General features: G+C 36.8%; 1 protein-coding gene across 1 annotated transcript in view; it reads right to left on the bottom strand.

Moving 5' to 3' along the window:
• The window catches only part of SPATA16 (spermatogenesis associated 16), a 225,436-nt gene that overhangs the window by 6,000 nt on the left and 194,242 nt on the right, over positions 1–25,194 (bottom strand). The gene's annotated exons all lie outside the window — the stretch shown is intronic.

The raw sequence follows: 25,194 nt of genomic DNA, 5'->3' as shown, positions 1-25,194 counted from the left end.
ATGTATATGGATATCATTATGTTGTACTCCTGAAATTACTATAATGTTATATGTCAATTATATCTCTATAAAATACAAAAAAACCCACTTTTCCTGTAAAATATGTCTGTTTCAAAGGAGACAAATACTTTTATTCCTTCTCTACTCAGGTCCTATCACATCTGGGCTATCATGCTTGGTTCTCAAGAAAAGTTGAAGGATCTGGAGGTCTTTAAAATGAAGAAGGGAATCATAACAAGAGTCTGTGGTGTCCAAGTATATCAAGGTTGTTATGTGGAAGGGGTGATGGATTTGTTTTGTGCTAGCTGATACAGTGGAAACAGTGTTATCTACTATTAGAGAGTAAGTTTGATTCTTGAGTCTCCCACTAGCCATGTGACTTAACTTCTGACCTTTAATTTTCTCATATCTTGCATAAATAGCAAATTAATAATGATAATCATGGTCTACTTGACAGGGTTTTTGTGAGGATTAAATGGTTTAATGTTTGTGAAAAGTTCTTCATAAATGGTTAAGCCATCCAGGGAGATTATAATATCAGTACATTGTGTAGTGTCTGGTGCCTCCATAGTAGATTCTCAGTAAATATTTGCTGAATCAATGAATAACTGAAGGAGTCATCAAATGAATGAAAGAGTAGATATTAGGTATAACTTTTTTTCACAATGGTATAAAAATGAAAGAGACTTTAGGGTGAGGTATGGCAACCCCCATCACAGAGATTGGAAATCAAACATTAGATGACTCTTTTGGAGAGCATGAAATATTTGTGAGTCATGTGTGAGCTAGGGGTTGGATTCAATAAATTTTTAAAATCCATTCCAACTTTAAAGTACTAATTCCATGATGGTAAGTTTGACCTGGATTCATTCCACAGAAATGTGCTCCATGGAAGGAGGGCGTATTGCACTTTGCCTGTACCACACGGAGAAGCATTATGGAAATGAGAGGGACCCAACAACTTCTATTGTAGTTTTTTATATCCTGGAAGTACTGAACTAATTAATATAAACACCCATAGATACTGGGATTCTTGAGCCTCCCCCGTGTCCCACTTATAAGATTATCATCTCTAAAAGACCTATATTTTCTTCTCTGGATGTATCAGAATTGTATCTTGCATGTACAGGGCCCTTATTATGGATTAGCTTAATAGCAGAAGGTAGTTCACAGCACACTCATTTCCTTTTTGTATTATAACTGCACAAGATTATGTACTGGCACTAAAATATTTCTTTTCAGTTAATGATTTTATATTTTTTCAGCATATCAAAACTTACAAATTTCTACTGGATTTCAGGATAAAATGCAACATTTTTACAGATAAAAATAATATGTTTTCCCACATACAACCACTCATAATCACTTTAAATATAGGCAGGCTAAAAAGTACTTGAATATTTACTCCAATAATCTTTTACTTTAAATTGGTTTGTATCTTATATGCAGGTGGAAAGTATAAGGATGCCCTTGGGTCAAGTGACATTCTGTTCATTTAAGAGCTTTCATGTGAAGGAGGATTACTATTAACTCTCCATCATTTTGTGGTGTTGACTGTGCCTTCATTTGCACAGAGATCTAACCTATTTTCACATGGTAATTGAAGGCATATGAGCCAGGGTGAAAGCGACATTACTGCCTTCCATTTATTGTGTGAGGGCTGGCCATGAGATCAAAGGCATTGCTGAGAAAGAAACTGAATTTTAGGGCAATAGTTAGAAATGGGGGCAAACTAAGGAAAGAGATACCTAGAAGCTCAACATGAGCAAATTTAGTGAGAGATGATAACAATAAGGGACTACACAACAGTGACCTGATAGAGCTTTGAAAGGGGAGTCATTCAGATGTGGTAGAGGGGAAGGAGAGTCACTATGAAGATTTGGGTGGCCCTTTTCCTTACAAAGTCAATTAAGATCAAACACTATTGGATTGAGTTGAATTGTGTTCTCTCAAAATCCATACATTGAAGTCTTAACTCTCTGTACTTCAGAATGTGACCTTATTTAGAGAGGTAGTCAAGTTAAAATGAAGTCATTAGGGTGGGCCCTTAATCCAGAATGATTGGTGTTCTCATAAAAAAGGGAATTTTGGATAGGCATACAGGGAGAGTGCCATATGAAGACAAAGGCAGAGATTGGGGTGATATTCCTATAAGCCAAGGTATGATAAAAATTGCCAACAAACCACAGGAAGCTAGAGAGGCATGGAATGAATTCTTCCTCATGGCTCTCAGAAGAAACCAACTCCATGACACTTTGATCTTGGAATTTCCAGCTTCCAGAACTGCAAGATGATCAATTTCTGTTGTTTTAACCACTCAGTTTGTGGTACTTTGTTATAATAGCCCTAGGAAACTTATACAACAACTAAGCCATAAAATTAATGGAAGCTCAATTAAGTTCTAATTTTCCCCTCAAACATGACTGATGCTTTCTAAAATTCACTTTTCCTGCTGGTTCATGCTCCCTACTAAGCCTGCCCAGTTTAGTGTGTACAATGGGAACCAAGGCGGCTTCTTCCCAATAATGGCAGTGAGAGGAAGTTGACCTCAAACGTGAAAGCATGGGTAAATTACACTGGGAAGACTTGAATTGGTACTTCCTATTGGGTTTCATGTAGCCTGGGTCACAGAGAGGGGATTAGCTATGTTTGTATGGGTTTGTTTGCATATGCTCATGCCTTAGGAATTGGGTGCTCAAAGGATTTTTTAGTAAAGCCTTTAAAGATGATTATTAAGAAGAAAAAATGTAGATGAAATAAGAATCACATTCTTCAGGAATAAATATCATGTTTATATGACTATGATGGTGGTTACAGAATGAGAATGTGTTTCTAGAGATTAGCAGTATGGACCAAAATCCTCTCGGCAAAACAGACATTTCACTTCACCACAATGGATTTCATAACATTAGTTTCTTTGCTCTGTTCCATTTAGTTTCCAGACCAAATGCTTTTAAATATTTATCATCCAAAATGGTTTGAATTTTAATTCTTATTAGAATGACAATTGTTTTCAAACAGGCTTGAAATTAATTTCTAAAATAAACTTAGTTTTTGAAACGGAGTTGTTTCTGTTATTCATAATATATCAATTTCCTTTAGCTTTTGGACTGCGTTCAAGCAGACAAGCTCCACATTTTTCCTTTTTCATTTAGTGAATTTGGAATTTTATTCAGTATTTTAGTCATAAAAGTGCAACATGACAACATGAGGCACCTGCCCCAGAGAAATTACACAATGTGCAAAAAAACTTCGTGCTAAACTGTATTACCAACTCTTGATTGAAAACTCCCTTAACGATAACACTTTTTGCTATGTTTACTATAGAGTTAAAGAAAAATTACAAAATCTGTCCATGACTTTGTCCAGGAAACCATGTGTCATGGTTTTTTAAAATATTATTTATTAACATTTAATGGCATAATTTGTCTGAGGGGTTTAAATATATATTTTTAAAATTTTTATTTTGAGTAAGTGTGGATTCACATGCATCGGTGAAAAGCAATACAAGGAGAGCCTATGTACTCTCAGTTTGCCCCAATGGTAACATCCTGCAAACTGTAGAATACCATAGCCAGGATATTGACATTGACATGGTTGAGAAACAGAACAGCTCCATTACCACGAAGATCTCACATGTTTCCCTTTTACAGCTACACCCATTTTTCTCCAGGTTCCTCAGCCCTGAAGCCTTGGCAACCATTAATCTATTGTCCATTTGTACAATTTTATCATTTTAAGAAGGTTATATACATGGACACATGTAGAATTCTGCAATTCTCTGGAGACTTATTCAGGTTGTGTGTATCAACAGTTTGTCCCTTTTCATTGCTGAGTAGTATCCCATGTACCACAATTTGTTTAATGATTTACCCTTTGAGGGGTATCCAGGTTACTTCCGATTTTTGGCTTTTATGAATTAAATTGCTATAAACAATTGTGTACAGGTTTTTGTATGGACATAAGACTTCATTTCTCTGGAACAAATGGCCAGGAATACAATTGCTAGGTCATATGGTAGATGAATATTTAGTTTTATAAAGAAACTGTTCAGGTGCCTGGGAGGTTCAGTCAGTTAAGCGCCCAACTCTTAATTTTAGCTCAGATCATGATCATGATCTCAGGGTGGTGAGATTGAGTCCTGCATTGGGCTCCATGCTGGGTGTGGAGCCTGCTTAAGATTCTCTCTCTCCCTCTCCCTCTGTCCCTTCCCCCCTGACCCCGACTCACATGCTCTTTCTCTCTCTAAAAAAAAACCCCCAAAACCAAAAACCAAACCAAAACAAAAACCTAACCCCGGGGTGCCTGAGTGGCTCAGTTGGTTAGCATCTGCCTTCTGCTCGGGTCATGATCCCAGGGTCCTGGGATTGAGTCCCTCATCGGGGTCCCTGATTGTCTGGGCAGGGAGCCTGCTTCTCCCTCTACCCTCTACCCCTCCCCCCTGCTCAGGCACTCTCTCTCTCTCTCTCTCTCTCTCTGGTGCTCTCTCTCTTTCTCTCATGCACACTCTCAAATAAACTCTTCATAAAAAAAAAAAACAACCAACGCCCTCACCCCCCAAACTCTGTCATATTATTTTCCACAGTGGCTGTACCATTTTATATTCCCACTAGCAACATATGAGAGATCCTCACCAGCATTTAGTGTTACTTATTTTTTATTTGAGCTATTTTGGTAGGTATGCAGTGATTTATCTCACTGTGGTTTTAATTTGCATTTCCCTAGTGGTCAGTGATGTTCAACATCTTTTAATGTCTTTACTTGCCATTCTCTTTGGTGAAATGTCTGTTCATGTCTTTTGTCCACTTTCAAATTGGTTTAACTGCGTTTTAACTGTTGAATTTTGAGAATTCTTTATATAATCTAAATATTAGTCCTTTGTTGGATATGTAGGCTGCAAATATTTTTCTCTTGTCCTGTAACTTGTCTTTTCATCCTTTGCAACAGAATCTTTCACAAAGCAAAAGTTTTTAATTTGGAATCTAATTTCCAATTAGACTTTTATGGATCATGTTTTTGGTATCCAGTTTAAAAACTCTTTGCAGAGACTAAAATCCCAAGGATTTTTTTTCTAAAAGTTTTATAGTTTTATGTTTTACAGTTTTAGTCAGCTTTTGAATAAAGAGTGATACTTAAGTCAGGATCTTTTTTTCCCTATGTGTGTCCAAATGCTCCAGAACCATTTGTTGAAGAGGCTATTTTTCCTTCATTAAATTGTTTTTGTTTCTTTATAAAACATCATTTGAACATGTTATCTGGGTTTATTACTGAGTTTTCTGGTTTGTTTCATTGAGCTATGTGTCTGTTACTCCATCAATACCATAAAGTCTTGATAGCTGTAGGTAATAAAGTCTAATAAAGTCCTGAATTTAAGTAGACTGATTCCTCACCTTTCATTCTTTTTCTAAAGTGTTTTAGCTATTCTGTTTTCTTTTTCTTCCCATATACATTTTAGAATGGTCTTGTCTTCATGTATGAAAAATCTTCCTGGAATTTTAATAGGAATTGCATTAAGCCTGTATATCAATTTTGAGAGACTGATGTCCATACTATGTTGAGTCTTCCAGTTTATGAACACAGCATGTCCCACCATTTATTTAGATCTTTGACTTTTTTCCTTATTGTTTTGTAGTTTTTGGCATGCAAATTCTATGCTTGTTTTGTTAGATTCATAGCAAAGCATTTCACTTTTTTAAAGCAATTATAAATGGTATTTTAAATCTCAGTGTCCTTGATCACTGCTAGGATATAGTAACATAATTGAGTTTTGCACATTTTTCTTGTGTCTTGCAACCTTGGTGAATGCACTACTACTGCTACTTATTATTATTACTATTATCATCATCATTTTGTAGATTCCTTGGGATTTTCTATGTAGACAATCATGCCGTCTGCAAATAGGGAAAGTTCTATTTCTTCTTTTCTGATCTCTATGCCTTTTATTTCCTTTTCTTGCCTTTCAGCAGTGGCTAGAATTTCCAGTACAATGTTGAATAGGAGTGGTGAGAGCTGACACACTTGCCTTGTTTCTGATCTTAGGGGGAATGACTTCAGTCTTTGAGTATTAAGTATAATGTTAGCTATAGGGTTTTTGTAGATGCTGTTTAACAAGCTGAGGGGGTTCTCCTCTATTCCTAATTTTCTGAGAGTTTTTCTTATCATAAATAGGTGTTTAATTTTGTTGACTGCTTTTTTTGCATCAATTGATATGATCATGTGATTTTTTTTCTTTTGTATCCTGTTAATTTGAAAGATTACAATGAATTTCAAATAATCAGACTTGCATCTCTGGAATGAACTCCACCTGGTTATGGCTTATAATTCTTTTTACATTTTGCTAAATTCTATTTCCTAAGATTTTAAGGATTTTTCCCTCTATATTCATAAAGGATATTGAGTTGCATTTTTTGGTACTGTTTTTGTCTTGTTTGTTATCAATATAATACTAACTTTATAATGTGAATTGGGGAGTGTTTCTTCCTCTTGTATTCTTTGAAAGAGATTATATAGAATTTACATCAAACCAGCTGTGCTTGGAGATTTCTTTTTTGGGAGTTTTAAGTTATGAATTTAATTTTCTTAATAGTTATATGATGATTGAAATTATTTCATATTGGGTGAGTTGTGCTGGTTTGTGTTTTTTTAAGGAATTGTACATTTCATCTAAGTGCCAAATTTATATGTGTAGAGTTGATCATATTATTCCCTTATTAGCCTTTTGATGTCTGCAGGGTCTATAGTGATATCCCATTCCATTCCCGATATTGGTCATTTGTGTCTTCTCTTATGTTCTTCATTAGTCCTATTCAGGCTTTGCAGATTTTGTTGATCTGTTTAAAAACTAGTGCTTTGTTTAACTGATTTTCTCTATTTTTTTTTTTTCTGCTTTCATTTTCATTGATTTTTAGTTTTCTTTTTATTATTTCCTTCTTTGTGCTTGCTTTGGGTTTATTTTGCTTTTCTTTTTTATGTTCTTGAGGTGGGCCTTCAGTAATTGATTTGAGATTTTTTTTCTATTATACTATATACATTTAATATTATACACTTATCTTTCAGTGCCGCTTTGGCTGTGTCCCCCAAATGTTGATATGTTGTATTTTCATTTTCATTCAGTTCAATGTAGTTTTTAATTTTCTTTGAGACTCCTTTTTGATCCATGGATTATTCTAGTGTTTAGAGATTTTCTGTTATCTCTCTGATATTTGTTCCATTGAAGTTGAAGTAAATGTTGTTTATGATTTCAGTTAAAAAAAATGTTGAGGTTTGTTTATGGCCTGGGATATAGTCTATTTTGGTATATATTCCATGGGCACTTGAAAAGAATGTGTATTTTGCTGTTGTTGGCTAGATGTTCTATAAATGTGGGTTAGGTACTCTTGTTTGATGGTGTTATGGAGTTCTATATATACTTGCTGACTTTTCTGATTAGTTGCTCTATTGATTGTTGAGAGAGAGGAGTTAAAATCTCCAACCATAATTGCAGACTTGTTTATTTTTCCTTTCAGTCCTATCAATTTTTCTTTCATATATTTTTCAGACCTGTTTGGTGCATATACATTGCTATGTCTTCTTGGTGGATTGACCCTTTTATCATTATGTGATATCTCTCTCCGTCTCCAGTAATTTTCTTTGCTGTGAAGTCACTTTGATATTAATATAGCCACTAACACTTTCCTTATATTAATGTCTGTGTGATATCTTTTTCCATCCTTTGACTTTCAGCCTGCCTATGTCATTATATTTGATGAGTTTGTAGACAGCATATTGTTGAATCATGAATCTAAATTCATTTTGCCAGTCTCTGTCCTTCAATTGGTATATTTAGACCATTTACATTTAATATAATTATTGCTATGTAAGGACTTTGTCATTTTATTTTTTGTTTTCCTTTTGCTCTCTTTTTTTTTAAATTTTTTTTAACCTGCTTAGGAGTACTGAGACACTTTTAAGAATTCCATTTTAATTTATCTAGTGTTTTTTGCGTGTCACTTTGTACAGCATTTTTAGTAGTTGCTCTAGGTATTAATATATATATTTCAATATATAATATAAAATTATATATATAAATATTTGTATATATAAATACACTTCATGCAGACACCAGTAGACTGAAAATTGTTTACTTTTTTCTTCATTTTATGTTCAATTGGAGTGTAGAGACCTTACTTTAAACATGTCTTTACCTTTCTCCATTTATAATTTGCTCTACATTTATTCTCCCATTTAAATATTTGCTCTACGTATATTTAGAAGGTTATTAATTATAGATTTAATTCCCTTAATAGATATGCCTATTCAGATTGTCTATTTCTTCTTGAGTGAGTTTTGGCAGATTGTGTCTTTCAAGGAATTCGACCATTTCATCTAGGTTATCAAATTTGTGGGCATAGCATTTGTTCACAGTATTCCTTTTTTGTCCTCTTAATTTCCATGGGATCTATAGTGATGGCCCCTCTTTAATAACTGATTATTAATTTGTGTCTTCTGGTTTTGTTTTGTTTTGTTTTGTTTTGTTTTTTTCCTCAGTTAGCTTGGCTAGAGGCTAATTGATTTTATTGATCTTTTCAAAGAACCACTTTTGGTTTGGTTGATTTTCTCTATTGATTTCCTGTTTTCACTTTCATTGATTTATGCTCTAATTCTTAATATTTATTTTCTTCTGCTTACTTTGGATTTGATTTGCTCTCTTTTTTCCCCTAGTTTCTTAAGGTAAAACTAAGATGATTGATTTTAGATCTTCTTTTCTAATGTGTACATTCAAATGCTACAAATCTCCCTCAAAGCACTAATTTCACTATGTCACAAAAATTTGGTTAAGTTGTGTTTTTATTTTCATTTGGTTTAAAATATTTTAAAATTTCTCTTGAGATTTCTTATTTGATCCATGTATTCTGTAGCTGTATATTGTTTAACCTTTATGTATTTTGAGATTTTCCTGTTATTGATTCTAATCTAATTCCATCAGGGCCTGAGAGCAGACATTGTATGATTTCTATTATTTTAAATTTTAAGGTGGCTTTTATGGCCTAGAATGTGGCCTATCTTGGTGAATGGGCAACAATAAAGCAACAATGTATTTGATTATGCATGCTTATGTACATATCTTATGTGTATGTGTGTGTGTATATATATATATGTATGTATATATATGCCTATGTATATATCTTATGTGTATGTGTGTATATGTATATACATATATACAGACACACTTATGTTTGCTTATATATTTAAATAAAATAAATGAGAGCAATGATACAGAGATAAAAAAATGATTATTTTGTTATAAGGTACTCATACTACCTGTGTAGTGGTGTAGTTGTATCCATTTGAAAGTGGACTTGGATTAGTTGTAAAGGTATATTGTAAACTCTAGGACAACTAGTAAAAATAATAAAAAATTATAACTGATATGCTAAGAAAGGAGAGAAAATAGAATCATATAAAATACCCAGTTAGAACCACAAAAGGCAGAGAAAGACTGGAAGACTTTTATGACTTTGTCAACGTTTGCCAGATAGAGCACAGGGTGCTGGATGATGAGCTGCATGCAGTTCAACAAAAGACCACAAGAGAAACTGAAATAGAGAAATATGTTATTCATAAGTCCTGGAGGAAGTACACAGCATGCCTTGAGGCACCCTATGGAGAGGTTGAGGCAGGGTACAGGCAGAAAGAGAGACAGACAGGACCCAGGGCACATGCCTTTATTAGGGCCCATTGGTGTTGTTTAGATTGGGTAATTTTCATTTTTCTATCTTCATTTTATTGCTTCTTTTCTCTGTCCCCTTCATTCTGTCATTGAGACCCTCCACTGAGTTTTTAAGTTTTTATTTTAGTTTCAGTATAGTTATGATACAATGTTATATTAGTTTCAGGTGTACAATATAGTAATTCAACAATTCCATATATCAGTCAGTCCTCAATAATACAAGTGTACTCCTTAATTCCCATCACCTATTTTACCCATCTCCCTACCCAACTCCCCTTGGGTAACCATCAGTTTCTTCTCTATAGTTAAGGGTCTGTTTCTTGGTTTGTCTCTCTCTCCCTGCCCCCCCACCCCCGCACGTTGGCTCGTTTGTTTTGTTTCTTAAATTCCACATATGCATGAAATCATATGGTATTTGTCTTTCTCTGACTGACTTATTTCACTTAACAATATACTCTCTAGCTCCAACCATGTTGTTGCAAATGGCAAGATTTCATTTTTTTAGGTTGTATTGTTTCTTTATATATTTTGGACACTAACCCTTTATCGGATAAGTCATTGGCAAATAAATATCTTTTCCCATTCAGTAGGTTGCCTTTTAGTTTTGTTGATTGTTTCCTTTGCTGTGCAGAAGCTTTTGATGTATGCAGTCCCAATAATTTATTTTTGCTTTTATTTCCCTTCCCTCAGGAGACAGTTAGAAATATGTTGCTATGGCCAATGTCAGATAGCTTACTGCCTATGTTCTCTTCTAGGATTTTTATGGTTTCAGGTCTCACATTATGGTCTTTAATACATTTTAAGTTTATTTTTGTGTATGTTGTAAGAAATTGGTCCATTTTCATTCTTTTGCATGTATCTGTCCAGTTTTCTCAACACCATTTGTTGAAGAGATGGTCTTTTCCTCATCAGATATTCTTTCTTGCTTTGCCAAAGATTAATTGACCATATAAGTATGTGTTTATTTTGGGCTTTCTATTCTGTTCTGTTGATCTAGATGTTTATTTTTGTGCCAGGACCATATTGTTTTGATTACTGCCACTTTGTAATATAACTTGAAGTTCAGACCTGTGATACCTTTGCTTTTCTTTTTCAAAATTGCTTTGACTATTTGGGGTCTTTTGTGGTTCCATATAAACTTTAGGATGTTTGTTCTAGCTCTGTGAAAAATGTTGTTGGTATTTTGATAGGGATAGCATTAAATGTGTAGATTGCTTTGGGTAGTATAGACATTTTGACAATATTTTTTCTTGCAATCCACGGGCATGGAATGTCTTTCCATTTCTTTGTGTCATCTTCAATTTCTTTCATCAATGTTTTATAGTTTTCAGAGTACAGGTCTTTGACCTCTTTGGTTGGGTTTATTCCTAGGTATTTTATTATTTTTGATGGAATTGTAGGTGGGGTAGTTTTCTTAATTTCTCTTTCTGCTGCTTCATTATTAGTGTATAGAAATGTGGCCGATTTCTGCACATTTATTTTGTATCCTGTAACTTTACTGAATTCATTTGTCAGTTCTAGTAGTTTTTTGGTAGAGCCTTTAGCATTTTCTATATGTAGTATCATGACATCTGCAAATAGAGACAGTTTTACTTCTTCCTTATCAATTTGGATGCCTTTTATTTCTTTTTGTTGTATTTGTGTTGCTGTGACTTGGACTTCCAGTACTATGTTGAATAAAAGTGGTGAGTGTGGACATCCTTGTCTTGTTCCTGATCTTAGGGGAAAAGCTCTCAGTTTTTCCCATTAAGGATGATGGTAGCTTTAGGTTTTTCATATGTGGCCTTTATTATGTTGAGGTATGTTCCCTCTAAGCCTACTTTTTTTGAGAGAGAGAGAGAGAGAGTGTGGGGGAAGGGGCAGAGGGAGAGAGAGAATCTTAAGCAGGCTTCACATTCAGCATGGAACCTGATGTGGGGCTTGATCTCACAATACTGAAATCATCATCTGAACCAAAACCAAGAGTCATATGCTCAACTGACTGAGCCACCCAGGTACCCCTAAACCTACTTTGTTGAAAGCTTTTATTGTTAATGGATGTTGTACTTTGTCAAATGCTTTTCTCATCTATTGAAATGATCATATTGTTTTTATCCTTTTTCTTATTGATGTGATGTATCAAGTTGATTGATTCATGAATATTGAACCACACTTGTATCTCAGGAATAAATCTTACTTGATCATGGTGAACGATTTTGTTAATGTATTGTTGGATTCAGTTTGCTAGTATTTTGTTGAGGATTTTTGCATCTATGATCATCAGAGATATTGGCTTGTAGTCCTTTTTTTGTGTTGTCTTTATCTGATTTTGGTATCAGGGTGATACTGGCTTTATAGAATGAATTTGGAAGTTTACTTTCTATTTTTTGGAATAGTTTGAGAAGAATAGGTATTAACTCTTCCTTAAATATTTGGTAGAATTCCCCTTGAAGCTCTCTGGTCCTGGATTTTTGTTTGTTCGGAGTTTTTGGACTACGGATTCAATCTCCTTGCTGGTAATTGGTCTGTTCAAATTTCCTATTTCTAAACTGCTTCAGTTTTGGTAGGTTATGTATTTCTAGGAATTTATCTATTTCCTCTAGGTTGTCTAATTTTTTGGCATATAGTTTTTCATAATATTCTCTTACAATAATTTGTATTTCTGTGGTGTTTGTTGTCATTTCTCTTCTTTCATTTATGATTTTATTTTTTTGAGCCCTTTCTCTCTTTTTCTTGATGAGTCTGGCTAGAGGCTTATTGATTCTGTTGATCTTTTCAAAGAATAAGCACCTGGTTTCATTGATTTGTTCTAGTGTGTGTGTGTGTGTGTGTGTGTGTGTGTGTGTGTGTGTGTGTTTTAGTTTCTATATCATTTATTTCTGTTCTAATCTTTATTATTTCCTTCCTTCTGATGATTTTGGGTTTTGTTTGTTACTCGTTTTCTAGCTCATTTAGGTGTAAGTTTAGGTTGTTTGAGATTATTCTTGTTTGTTGAGGTAGACCAGTATTGCTATATACTTCCCTCTTAGAACCGCCTTTGCTGCATCCCAAGGTGTTGGATCATTGTGTTTTCATTTTCGTTTGTTTCTATGTTGATTTCTTCTTTGATTTCTTAGCTGATCCATTCACTGTTTAGTAGCATTTATTAGTAGCATATTATTTAACCTCCATGTATTTGTAGTCCTTCTAGATTTTTTTTTTGTGGTTAACTTCTAGTTTCATAGCATTATGGTCAGAAAAGATGCATAGTATGACTTAGTCATTTTGAATTTGTTGAGGCTTGTTTTGTGGCCTAATATGTATTCTGGAGAATGTTCCATGTGCACTTGAAAAGAACGTGTGTATTCTGCTGTTAGGATGAATTGTTCTGAATCTATCTGTTAAATCCATCTGATCTAGTGTGTCATTCAAAGCCACTGTTTTCTTGTTGATTTTCTGTTTGGATGATATGTCCATTGATGTAAGTGGGGTGATAAAGTCCTCTACTATTATTGTATTACTATCAAGCAGTTTCTTTATGTTTGTTATTAATTGTTTTATCTATTTAGGTGCTCCCATGTTGGATGCATACATATTTACAATTGTTATATCTTCTTGTTGGATTGTCCCCTTTATTATTATACAGTATCCTTCTTTGCCTCTTTTACAATCTTTGTTTTAAAGTCTATTTTGTCTAACATAAGTATTGCTACTCTGGCTTTTGACATCCATTTGCATGATAAATGTTTCTCTATCCCCTCACTTTTGATCTGCAGGTGTCTTTAGGTCTGAAAGGAGTTTCATGTAGCATATAGGTGGGTCTCTTTTTTTTATCCACTCTGTCACCCTATGTCTTTTGATTGATTAGTCTATTTTCATTCAAACTAATTATTGATAGATACATATTTATGGCCATTTTGTTACTTGTTTTGTGGTTGTTTTTGTGGTTTTTCTCTGATCCTTTATTCTCTTTCTTTCATGGTTTGCTGGTTTCCTTTAGTGATGTACTTGGATGCCTTACTTTTTATTTTTGCATATCTATTACTGTTTTTTTGATTTGTGGTTACCATTTGGTTTATATATAACATTTTCTGCATACACCAGTCTACATTAAGCTGATTGTCACTTAATTTTAAACTCATTCTTTACTCCTCTCCCCTCCACGTTTCAGATATTTGGTATCATATTTTACACATATTTTACATCCACTGAGGTTTTTTTTTCATTTTCAGTTTTTATTTCAGTATTTGAGTTCTAAAATTTCTATTTGGTTCTTGTTTATATCTTCTATTATCTGCTGAAACTTTCTATTTCTTTGTGGAGACTCATTTTTTTTTCCCATTTGTTTTAAGGTGTTTGTAATTGCTCATTAAAACATTTCTTATAATGGCTGCTTTCAAATCTTTGTCAGATAATTCTAATATCTCTATCATCTCTGTGTTAGAATCTATTGTCTTTCCTCATTCAGTTTGAGATCTTCCTGGTTCTTGGTAGGATGAGTGACTTTCATTTGAAATCTGGACATTTTGAGCATTATGCTATGAAACTCTGGATCTTATTTAAACCTTCTCATTTAGCTGGATTTTTCTGACACTGCTATGGCAGAGGATGGGAGAGGCACTGCCTTGTTACTGCTAGGTGGGTATGGAAGTTCAGGTTCCCCACTCAGCTTTCATTGACTTCTGAGGGAGGGGCTCCTTATTACTTCTGGGTGAGGATGAGTGTTCAAGCTCCTCACTAGGTTTTCACTGATACCTCCCTAGCTGGGAGAGGTAGCAATACCTCATCAGTGCTTGCCATGTGGACTCCACTGACATCATATTGAGGAGGCAGGCTCATAATAGTTGGTGCTTGGCAAAAATCTTGACTGCCTACAAGGCCTCCTCTGACACCACACCAACAGGGGGCAGTGGAGGAAGTGGTGCCTTACCACCCAGGGGAGATGAAAGTCCAGGCTCCATATCTGGTCTTTTCTGACACTACCCTGTTAGAGTGGGAAAGCTGGGACACCTTGTTATAGCCTAGTAAGGACAGAAGTCTAATTCCTTGCTTGGGCTTTGCTGACATAGGTGGGTGTTGGATCCCCATTTTTTTCTGTGATGTTTGGCTGGAGTAGAATGATTATTGTCTAAGAATTTTCCATTTTGCTAGGCTTCCTCTTTCCTTGCCCTTTGACGAGAGAGAGCAGGTTTTTGTTGAGGCTTCTTTTGTCTACACATGTTAGTGTTTCTGGGTTACTAACTTCTTTAGCAACAAGTGTGGGATGTATGGGAAAACAAAAATCCATCATGTCATTCCTCAAGTCTCCATGTCTCTTGGTTGTCAGTCCTTTTCATTCCACCTTCCAGAATCTCGTATTTGTTTACATATAATGTTCAGGATTTTTAGTTGTGCTTAATGGAAGGAATAGGGAAAAGCATATCTACCCCATATTCCTGAAGTGGAAGTCTTCTATCATGTTTTTTTAAAAAAATAATTTTGACCCCTGTACTTCAGGGAGATGTAGTATCATTTCTTGAATCAGTTTTTCCAGTTCCTTCTAAATATCTATGTTAATATGATTTAGTGAATCATTGTGAAGCTGAAGGGGTCTTCTCTGCATAAGAGGTCTTGGGAAGTTAAAAGTCTCTCCGATTCCTTTTAATTCAATAAGAGAGGGGCCTAACTTTATCTTGTTTTTAGGTGAGGCTCTCTAACATAGGTCTATATTCATTCTTTCACCAGCCATCTCATGCCCCTCTCCAGAATCTTTTCTCAAGCAGAAAACCATTTTTAGCAGAGTACACATAAATTTCACACACACACACACACACACACACACACACACACACACACACACACAGAGGTTTGATGATACTAAGAGATGTGGGTGTGTTTATGCTTATGGCATTTGTATATGTTTTAGATTATAGTCTTGTCCCCTCCTCCACATGCACCATTTTAATAAAGTCATAATCAGAATGAGAAATGGACCATATCTTCCTTTAGGGCTGCATGTAAAGGCACTTTCATTTCTGCCCTTCTCCAAAAGATGAAAGGTATAATGAGTACACTGTAAATGATTGAATGAACTACAAGTCAATTGCTCTGAACTCTGTATTAATCCCACTTTCAATACAGAATGGAAGATGTCCTATGGTTCATTTAACTACCAAGTGGTATAAGCTGTTATTGTGTTATTCTCCAGCATTATAAAGGATTGCAAAACTTAATGCATAAAATACATGCAATAAAATGCTGGGCTGCCAAGCAAAGAAGACACCTTTGGTAATTTAAGGAGAGTAACTTTAGAATGAACTGCAAACTCACTCTTCAGTTCAAAATAGAATTGGGATATATGCTCCCCTCCCTTGCCCCAGATATTTCACTGAACTTCTGAAAGATACATTTTGAAAAGTTTTTATAGACATTAAAAAAACTATACGCATTTCCAATTTTCTGTTTTAGTTACCTTCCTATATTAGCTCACTAATGGGACAGGCAGGGAGGGATCCCAGGAAGTGAGGGAGTGAAAAATACGCTGTACAGTCCTAGGCTCAAGTCTTCTAGGCTCTGAGGATGAAGCTTGGAGGGGTTATGGCAATATGTGTTCCTGAAATTGTGTTATCATTGACAGCCTGCATTTCAGAATAGTTCAGATAACTCACCAGAAGGTGACCCTCAGATCAATAATAAGTACACTATAGGAATGACCAGACTTTCAAGCTGTTTCTTTGAAGTTCTAAAGTTGCAGGAAGAGGGAAAAGCCAATCTAAACACACTGTTAATTGAAGGAGGGATAATGAGGGAAGACAGTGAGAGAAGATGATCCAGGGGACAGTGGGTGTCAAGTTTTGGATTTGGTCAGGCAACTGCCTCAAAGTTGTCTGGATACATCCTCAGCTGGGCCAGTCAGCTGTGATCTAGAGAAGGATAGAGGATGGCTATGAATAGCCTCTGATGCTCCTATTCCACTCACTGCTGAAAAGTAGGCTCAAGGGTTGTCTTACTGGCTGTCCTACAGAATCTGAACTTGGGTCACACAACATTCTTTGTGCCATTGACTTTTAGTAGCTGCATTTGGTTTAACATAAGTGTTCTAGCTAATGATTAGGAACAGAGCCTTTGATCCACCCAAACAAATCTGATTTAAAACTAAACCTTGTCACTACAAGCTTAGGTTTGTTTCCTTGTTAATTCTACAAAGCTCTTTTTCTCATCTTCCAAAGGAAAAATAATGACATCTCCCTCAAAGGGTTGTTGCAATGAGTAAATGTGATAACCTGATGAGGAAGTGCTTGGCACATATTAAAAGATCAACAGTAATCACTGATAATATTTGCCATCACCACAGTATTAATTAACTTATTTATTTGAAATAAAATTTTCTATAGCTTGTTTTAATTGGGATAGTTATTCAAAAGCAAACTTCAAAGAGACTAACATAGCTTGATCATTTATTGAGTAACACAGTATTTTATTAGGTATGTTTAGGTATGTGAGCACAATGACAGTTTTGTCTGCCCCTTGAAAAACTCCTGGTGAAATCTGGCAAAGCTCCTGGATACGTAATCCCTAGATGAGGGCCATGCTAGGATTTGACTCTTGCACAGAAATGCTTCTGCTGCAGAAATCATGAAAGTTTTAGAATACTTTCAACCAAACAAGTACATAAAAGAGGTATTCTCAGTTTTGGAGGGAAGACCAAGCACAGGTGGAAAATCAGTGATTAGCAAATACAGTTGTTGAAAATGTTTAACAAATTAACCACACATTTTTTCCTTTAAGTCAGAGGAGAAAGATGTTGTTTGGTTTGAATGGTAACTGAAATTTGTCATCTAGATTTGGGGGATCACACTATAGCTGGGGAAAATGGCTAGAACCAAGGCTTTTGGCTTTCTCCACTTTCCAGGCTAGACTTGGCTTTGCTGAGTGTGACGTTTGAGGATGAAATGCTCCCTCAGGTCCAAATGGCCCAGGGCTCAGCCTCTGACCACAATCAGGAGGTCTGCCAGGGCTTTGGTGGAGCCTACTCCACTCCTGCTGCTGTCTGGACACCTACTGGCACAGACTCATTCATCCTAGGAACCTCAAAGATTTATCCCAGATGTCTGGCCTCGTCTGTCCCTTGAGCCCTGCCTCGCTCCTTGTCCTCAGAGTCTGTCCCTGTCCTTCGCCCCAGTGTGGTCAGCAACATGAGCACTTAGATCTTCACACGATCTGCATTATGCCATGGACAGAACTTCTTAGCAGTGCTTAGAGTACACACTGTAAAGGAATTTGGGGATATGCTAATGAGGAAGCCCATAACCAGAAGCAGAGAAGAATCACAATCAAATTGCAATAAATCTGCAGAGACTCCTTAAAGAACAAGACACACAGGAAAAGCCTGATTGCTGGAAAAACTGCTTTGCAAATGAGTAGTACGGCCACTGAATTTTTGAAAAGACAGCAGTACTTTCAGAGAGACACAACTGCATGCCCTAACCAAATATTATTAGTCAGCCCAAATGACTGGCCGATGAATGATAGTGCCGCATGTGCAATCTCTCTCAGAAGGGTTTCTGGAGGGGTTCAGGTTTGAATGCTGATGTGGAAAGTAAATAAAATGTTCCAATTTGCTCTTCTCTCTTCCTCCTCAACCAACTGCCCCTGGCCCATCTCCCAGATTTGTATTCTCCCCTCCTTGCTCTGCCTACATCAACAGCCTTGAACAGAACAGAGTTGCTAAGTGACATACAATTCTATCCCATTTTCATCTTAAAAGACCAAATTAGTATATCAATGACTATCATGTCTGTAAGATGATGAATATGACTTATAAGTTAAGATTTTGAGATAAAAGGGACATAAAAAGCTAACTAATTTTGAACAAGTTCATATGGATGGTTTAAAGATATCCACCTATACTCCATTAGTTGAATTCACTGAAGATTGTGATGTACCACATTATAATATTTGATGAAATTTTAAAGTAGTATTTCTTTTCATGAAAATTCACAGGACCATGATTACATGGTAGAGTATTTCCCTCATTACTTTTAAAATAACAAAATTTCATTTCTCCTCATTTAGTCTCAAATCAGTGATCCAGAGGAATATCAGAATAAGATAATACTTTATGTTGTATCAGATTAGATTCTGATCTTCTCAATGTGAAACTTAGACTTTGTAAAGGAAGAACAAAGAACTTTTCCTCCGAGTTGCAGACAGAATGCTGCTTAACTGTTTCTCTTAACTGATTCTATGGTGAGAAGAAATAGGAATGTTCCAACTTAACAGTTGGCACATTTTTTTTTTTAAAGACTCCTTTTCTAAAGACTTCTTTTTCTATTTATCTTCAGGCCTAGTTCATAAAGCTTTAATGGGCTTTAGGATTCAATGCTAGGTAACATAGAATCATAGACTCTGAAGGTGGTAAGTATATAAACACAGTTTCTCAGAAGGCTGTGACTTGCCCCAGGTCCCATGAGTGGGTGCTAAATTAATGGCGAAGGGTTTGCAGATTTATGTTCTGTATCTTTTTTGGTTATAGAGGAAAAACTAAGGAACAGAGGATGAGGATCCTATATAGGTGGATTATAGAGGTAGACTACACCAAAAATTCCTTAGTGATTCCTTAGACCCAGATGAAAAGAAATTTATTTTGAGAATTGAAGACAATCAAATGGTGCTAACTTATGGTCAAATTTCACCTTCGTTGGAAGTCTCCATAATTCCCCATTTGGCCTTACACCTGAATGCTCAGCTATACATAAAATGATGCTGGTCAGTCAGGCTTTTTCAGGCAGCACAAAGCTTAGACTTATCAAGAGTTTAGGCTCTAGGGTCAGATCAAGTCCTGGCTCCATCACTTATTGACTGTGTGCCTTTACGCAAACTGCTGAACTTCTCTGTTTAATGAAGTACACGTTTGATCTCATGTGAGGATTAGTGAGTTGGTATATGTAAAGGGAATACAGGACAGTGTTGGCACATATGAAGAGCTTAGTAAACGTTGACTCTTATTCCTTCATTTTTATGGTCTGGCTTTTGAAAGACTCATTCATTCAGAGCTGGGAGGGGACCTAAAATCTTCTAGTTCAATATCTTTACTTTACAAAAGTTGAAAAAACTGAGGCCCAGAGAAAGGATGTGGCTTCTGAGCTAATTTGCAACAGGCCCAGGTCTCCAAATTGCTAGTTCCGGGTGCTTTTTTACTTTTCTGGCTACCCCCTAAATAAGCCTTTGGTCTTCTTTTGGATAAAAGACTGAATCTGACCATTTCTCACATCCACTGCCACCGCCTGTGTTCAAGATTGAAGCCGTCCAACCTTGGGTTCAAGCCATCATAATTAGTCTCCTGTATCATTGCAGTAAACTACTAACTGGTCTCCCTGACTCTACCCTCGCCCCCTTCGATCTATTCTCAACTCGGCAGCTTAGAGTGCTTTTGTTTTTCTCTTTGACAAAGCATTGTGTCCTCTGCTCACTTCATCTTCTGTTACTCTTGTTCATTCTCTTCCAGTTCCCCGGCCCTCCTTGTAATCCCTTGTACACGCCAGGTACTGTCTCATCTTGGGCGTCTACATTTGCTGTTTCCTTTATGATGCTTTTTACAAGGTATTTGCATGGTTTGCATTCCCTTCAGACTTTTGTTCAAGCGTCACCTCAGTGAATCCTGGCCTGACTATTCTAGTTCAGTTGCAATCATTGGCACTTTCCATTTTCCTTTCCTGCTTCCTCCAGCTATGGCATTCATTACTTATAATATATTCCATATTTCTTTTGGTAGCTTATTGCCTACTTTAGAATGCAAACATTATGAGGGCACTATTTTTTCATGGCTATATCTCCAATGTCTAGAACACCGTCTTACCTGCAGGAGATGCCCAGTAAATGTTGGATGCATGCATGAATGAGCAGTGTGATAACAAGACCTCTGGGATATTCAAAAGTGTATGTTCTCTCAGGGTTTTGTTGTTGTTGTGGTTATGGACTAACCCTTGTTAAAGAGTCCTGCTGTGTCATGGGACTTTCCAACATGAGAAAATTTACTTTTTTTCTTTTTAACACACAATCTGCTTATTTTTGTATTTGCACAGCTAACCCAATGTATATATACTTTTCTTGAGTTAATTACTGGGAAGGAAATATTCTATAAAGCCAAACCAAAAGAAAAGCCACTTTCCTAAAGCTCTATAAAGAATATATTTTAGTTTTGGTAAATTAGGAAAAAACACAATTGTCTCCTTTCTTTTTCTGGGTTCCTAGACAAATCTCAAAGAAAAAAAATGTAGACAGGAGGTCAGCACTCATGAATCAGATTTCATCTTGATAAGCTTTTTATAGACCTGTAAAAAAGTGAAGCCCTGGAAATTGTGTTAGGTAATGGGGATTCTGACAGATGCCTTAAGTACGTGGAACTAGGAGGTGCTGCTATAATTCTGTGCTTCAGATGAAAATTCCAAGTGTTTTCATTAGGTACAACAGCTGTTTCTATTACAGATAACAGATCTCAGAGGTGGTGATGCTGATATCAACTTCTAGTGGGCTCAGAACACAGTGTAGCTTGTACAATTAGGTTTTTTTAATTATTTTTTCTGCACACACAAATGAACTCTGTAGCAGTAAAAGGAAATTACTTACTTGCTACCGAAATTATCTGAAAGTGATATGATCATCCTTTGTAGAGTCACATTAACCAAATTAAAAGCCCTTGGGAAAAATTTGGCACCCTGTTCCTTCCCATTCACATCTTCCTAAAGACCTCTCAGGAGCTTCCATTTAGAAAGCTAGGATCATTACCAGGACTTTTAATTTGGAAAGATTGGCTGCTCACCAGTGAGTCTTTCTAGACACCTAGTGGTTGGGTAGAGTGGCTTTGCAATGTTCCATCCTCAGACACCTTGACTTTACTATCCTCCTGACTCTTGCTCGCTTGCAGGTATTTTCCAGCACAGGACAGAGATCCATAGCTCTGCTGCTGGAGCTTGTCTCCAAGATTGATGCTATCATTTCATTCTCTTTATGAATGCACATGTCACTCCTCCTTGGAGAAATGGAATCTATTCCTCCTGAGCCCAGGAATCTGGGCTTGTCTGTAACTACTACCAGTAGAATATGGCAAAGTTCTGGGCCTAACCTTTAAGAGGACTGATGGTTTCCACTGCCTTTCTTCTTGAAATAGTTCCTTTCAGAACCCAGCTGTTTAAAGCCTAATTCACATGGAGAGGCCACATGTAGGCACTCCAGTCGGCTGTCTCACTTGACTAATGTTAGTTGTTAACCACATGAGCCAGCCATGTTGTAGTCTAGTATGTCTTAGCCTTCAGATGACCCCAGCCCCAGGCATAGAAGCCATCTGATTGAACCACATGAAAGACATTGAGCAAGAACCACCTAGCCAAGTCTGGTCAACTCAGAATTGTGAGAGATAATATTGGGTTATTGTTCTACACCACTATATTTGCGATGATTTATAACACAGCAATACATAATTGCAATAGGGGCAAAGTGGGAAGCCACAGGCTAAGCATTCCTATGAATGTGGGCATTAAAACTTAGCTTAGTGTGAAGTGGAATTGGTGGTTGTTTATAAGATGGAGACGGGTATAGACAAATGTCAATTTCTCTCCATTTTTTGACTGGTCCTTGGAATTTCATAATTGGACTATTGCCCTATTATCACTTGGATTAATAAACACAAATATGTAGTGTACAAATGTAAATGTTTCTGGGATGGATAACGCTATAAGCCAGGGTACAGCAAACTTTTTCTATGTAGGGTCAGATAGTAAATATTTTAGGCTTTGTGAGCTATATGGTCTCCGTAGCAATTAATCACCTTGGCCGAGGTGACGTAGATGCTATATAAATGAATGACACAGCTGTGTGCAAGAAACTTTATTTATAAAAATAGGTGGTTGTCTGGTTTCGATCTGTGGGCTATAGTTTGCCGGCCCCATGCTAAAAAATTGTTTTTATAGCCAACAGAGATATTTGATTATATTGTTTGAGTCTCATCAGAATTGCATTTGGTTTACCTCTAGCTCCAATTCCTCTTGCTATTTCTTCTGAGTCTCCTTTGTAGGGTTTTTCTTCCTAAGTTTGAAATGTGCTCCTCAAGGCTCTCTTCTCTTCTTATTCTATGCTCTTCTCGGCCATCTCAGCTTCTCAAATGATTTCAGTTAATATCAGTTTGCCCAACAACTAAAAAATCTCTTTCTATTCAGTCTTTTATCTAGAACTCCAGACTCCTGTACTTCCCCTTGGATGTCTCGCCAGCACCCTGAGTTCAATCCACTTTTGTGCCAGTTATTAGCCTATAGTCTCTTAACTCCAAACCCACCCTTCTATGATTAGCTCTGTGATGCTGAGGGTTGGAACTCTGCAAACGCCATTTTTATTTTGCCAGCTGTTAGTCTCTGTCAATAGGAGGCATTAGAGGGGCATCGCAATGCCAAAGGAGAGAGGAGGACTTGCTGCTTCCTGTTTACTTGCTGCTGATTTCCTGTCTGCTTGGGGTTCCTGTGAGCATCTCTTCAGCAAGGTTTCTTTGCTCTAGAAAGTTATACTCTTTTCTGTAGTAGTGGTTAAATCTAGTTTTTCCCAAAGTTGCAGAATTACCTCCATTACAACTCCCTCCCCACTTCCGCCACCCTTCCCCTCCTCAGAAGTCTGGACCTCAACCCTTCAGGATTTCTCCTCCAAGCTCGGAGATAATAATAACACCAGCTGAGCAATGCCTCTTAGTGGGAGGTCTGAGTTTTGGTCCACAGCAGGGTCCTGCTTCAAGTTTCTAACTTTTAATAATTCCATCTCTCCTATTGGATTTCCCAGCCCTAATGGGTGGTAGCTGCTCTCTTTATTTATTTTTTTTAAAGATTTTATTTATTTATTTGACAGAGAGAGAGAGACAGTGAGAGAGGGAACACAAGCAGGGGGAGTGGGAAAGGGAGAAGGAGGCTTCCCGCCGAGCAAGGAGCCTGTTCTCCTTTGCTTTTTCAGTTACCTAGTTAACAGTGTCATACCTAGTTGACCATTCTTTATATTAAATTCCCTTTCAAATACCTGGAGTGGTTTCTGTCTCCTGACTGGACTCTGAGTTTATATTCCCAGCCCAAAGCTACACTTTTTAAAAAAGATTTTATTTATTTATTTGACAGAGAGAGAGAGAGAGCACAAGCATGGGGAGCAGCAGAGGGAGAGGGAGAAACAGGCTCCCTGCAGAGCGAGGAGCCTGATGTGGGGCTGGATCCTAGGACCCTGGGATCATGACCTGAGCTGAATGCGGACACTTAACCGACTGAGCCACCCAGGCGCCCCCCAAAGCTACACTTTTGAAGTGCATTCTTCCTTAGTAAATGGCACCAGCAAATCTCTCCCCATGCCCTGTCCAGTGATTCAAACCCAGTGTCTGGACATCATTCTAACTTCTTCTGTTCTCTAAACTCCCTTATGCAATCAGTGACCAAGGACTGTAGATTTGGCTTCCTGCACATTCCTTCTTTCTGTCTGCACACCCACCACCATAGATCAAGCCACTGCCTTATAATTGACCTAGCTCCTCAAACTGTTCTCTTACTATAGCCCTAGAGATGTATCAAAAACATTTTCCAGATAATTTCTGAAACATTCCAAATCCTTAACATCATTTATCAGTCTTTCTGTGATTTGACTTCTGCTTCTGCACTTCATCTTGAAATACGTTCCTTGCTCCTTTATTAGTTTTCTTCCCTTTATCAGTTTTTCAATTTGCCATGCTTTCTTTACACTCTTGGTACAAACTCTTTCCTCTTTGTAGAAATCTATTTGCATCTGGATAGCTACTATATATCCTTAAAATGTTGTATTAATATCACTTTCTCTCTCTCGTTTTTTAAAGATTATTTATCTGAGAGAGAGAGAGAGAGAGAGAGAACATGCATGAGCATGAGTGGGGGGAGGGACAGAGGGAGAGAGACAAGCAGACTCCCCACTGAGCAGGGAGCCTGATGTGGGGCTCAATCCCAGGATCCTGGGATCATGACCTGACCTGAAGGCAGATGCTTAACCAACTGAGCCACCTGAGCACCCCTGAGAGATGGCTTTTCTGACCTCTCAGAACAGATTATATTCCCCTATTTGTTTCTATAGATTATTGCACATCTACTTTTTAACTATAAAATTCAGTAAACTTGTAGCTGTATACTTGTCTTCTTTACTAGATGGTAAGGCCCATATAGGCAGGGGCTATGTTTGTATTGTCTAGCATAATATCCGTAACACCCAGTGTTCTTTCCAGCACAGTAGATAGTCAACAAATATTTGCTGACTTCAGTTAATTTCTGTTCTGTGCATTTACCATAGGTCCTCTGAACTGAAGAGAAGACACCCATTTCCTCATTCTAGATGCACCAGAATCCATCGTGGCTGACTGTTACCTCTTAAACCAGAGGTTTCTTTGGTTTGCTCTTCTCATATCTGACACCAGTTTTCCCTTTATGGATTCTGAAAGTGATTGGAGGAGACTGAATGGGGAGTAGATTGACTAGAATCTATCACCTTTAACTGGACTGGAGACTCAA

The sequence above is a fragment of the Callorhinus ursinus genome, unplaced genomic scaffold (genome assembly GCF_003265705.2).
Source record: "Callorhinus ursinus isolate GAN/ISIS: 27379988/994484 unplaced genomic scaffold, GSC_fseal_2.0 scaffold1, whole genome shotgun sequence".
NCBI lineage: Eukaryota > Metazoa > Chordata > Mammalia > Carnivora > Otariidae > Callorhinus > Callorhinus ursinus.
Note: the sequence above shows the minus strand (reverse complement) of the source record. Positions and strands in the feature narration are given on the sequence as shown.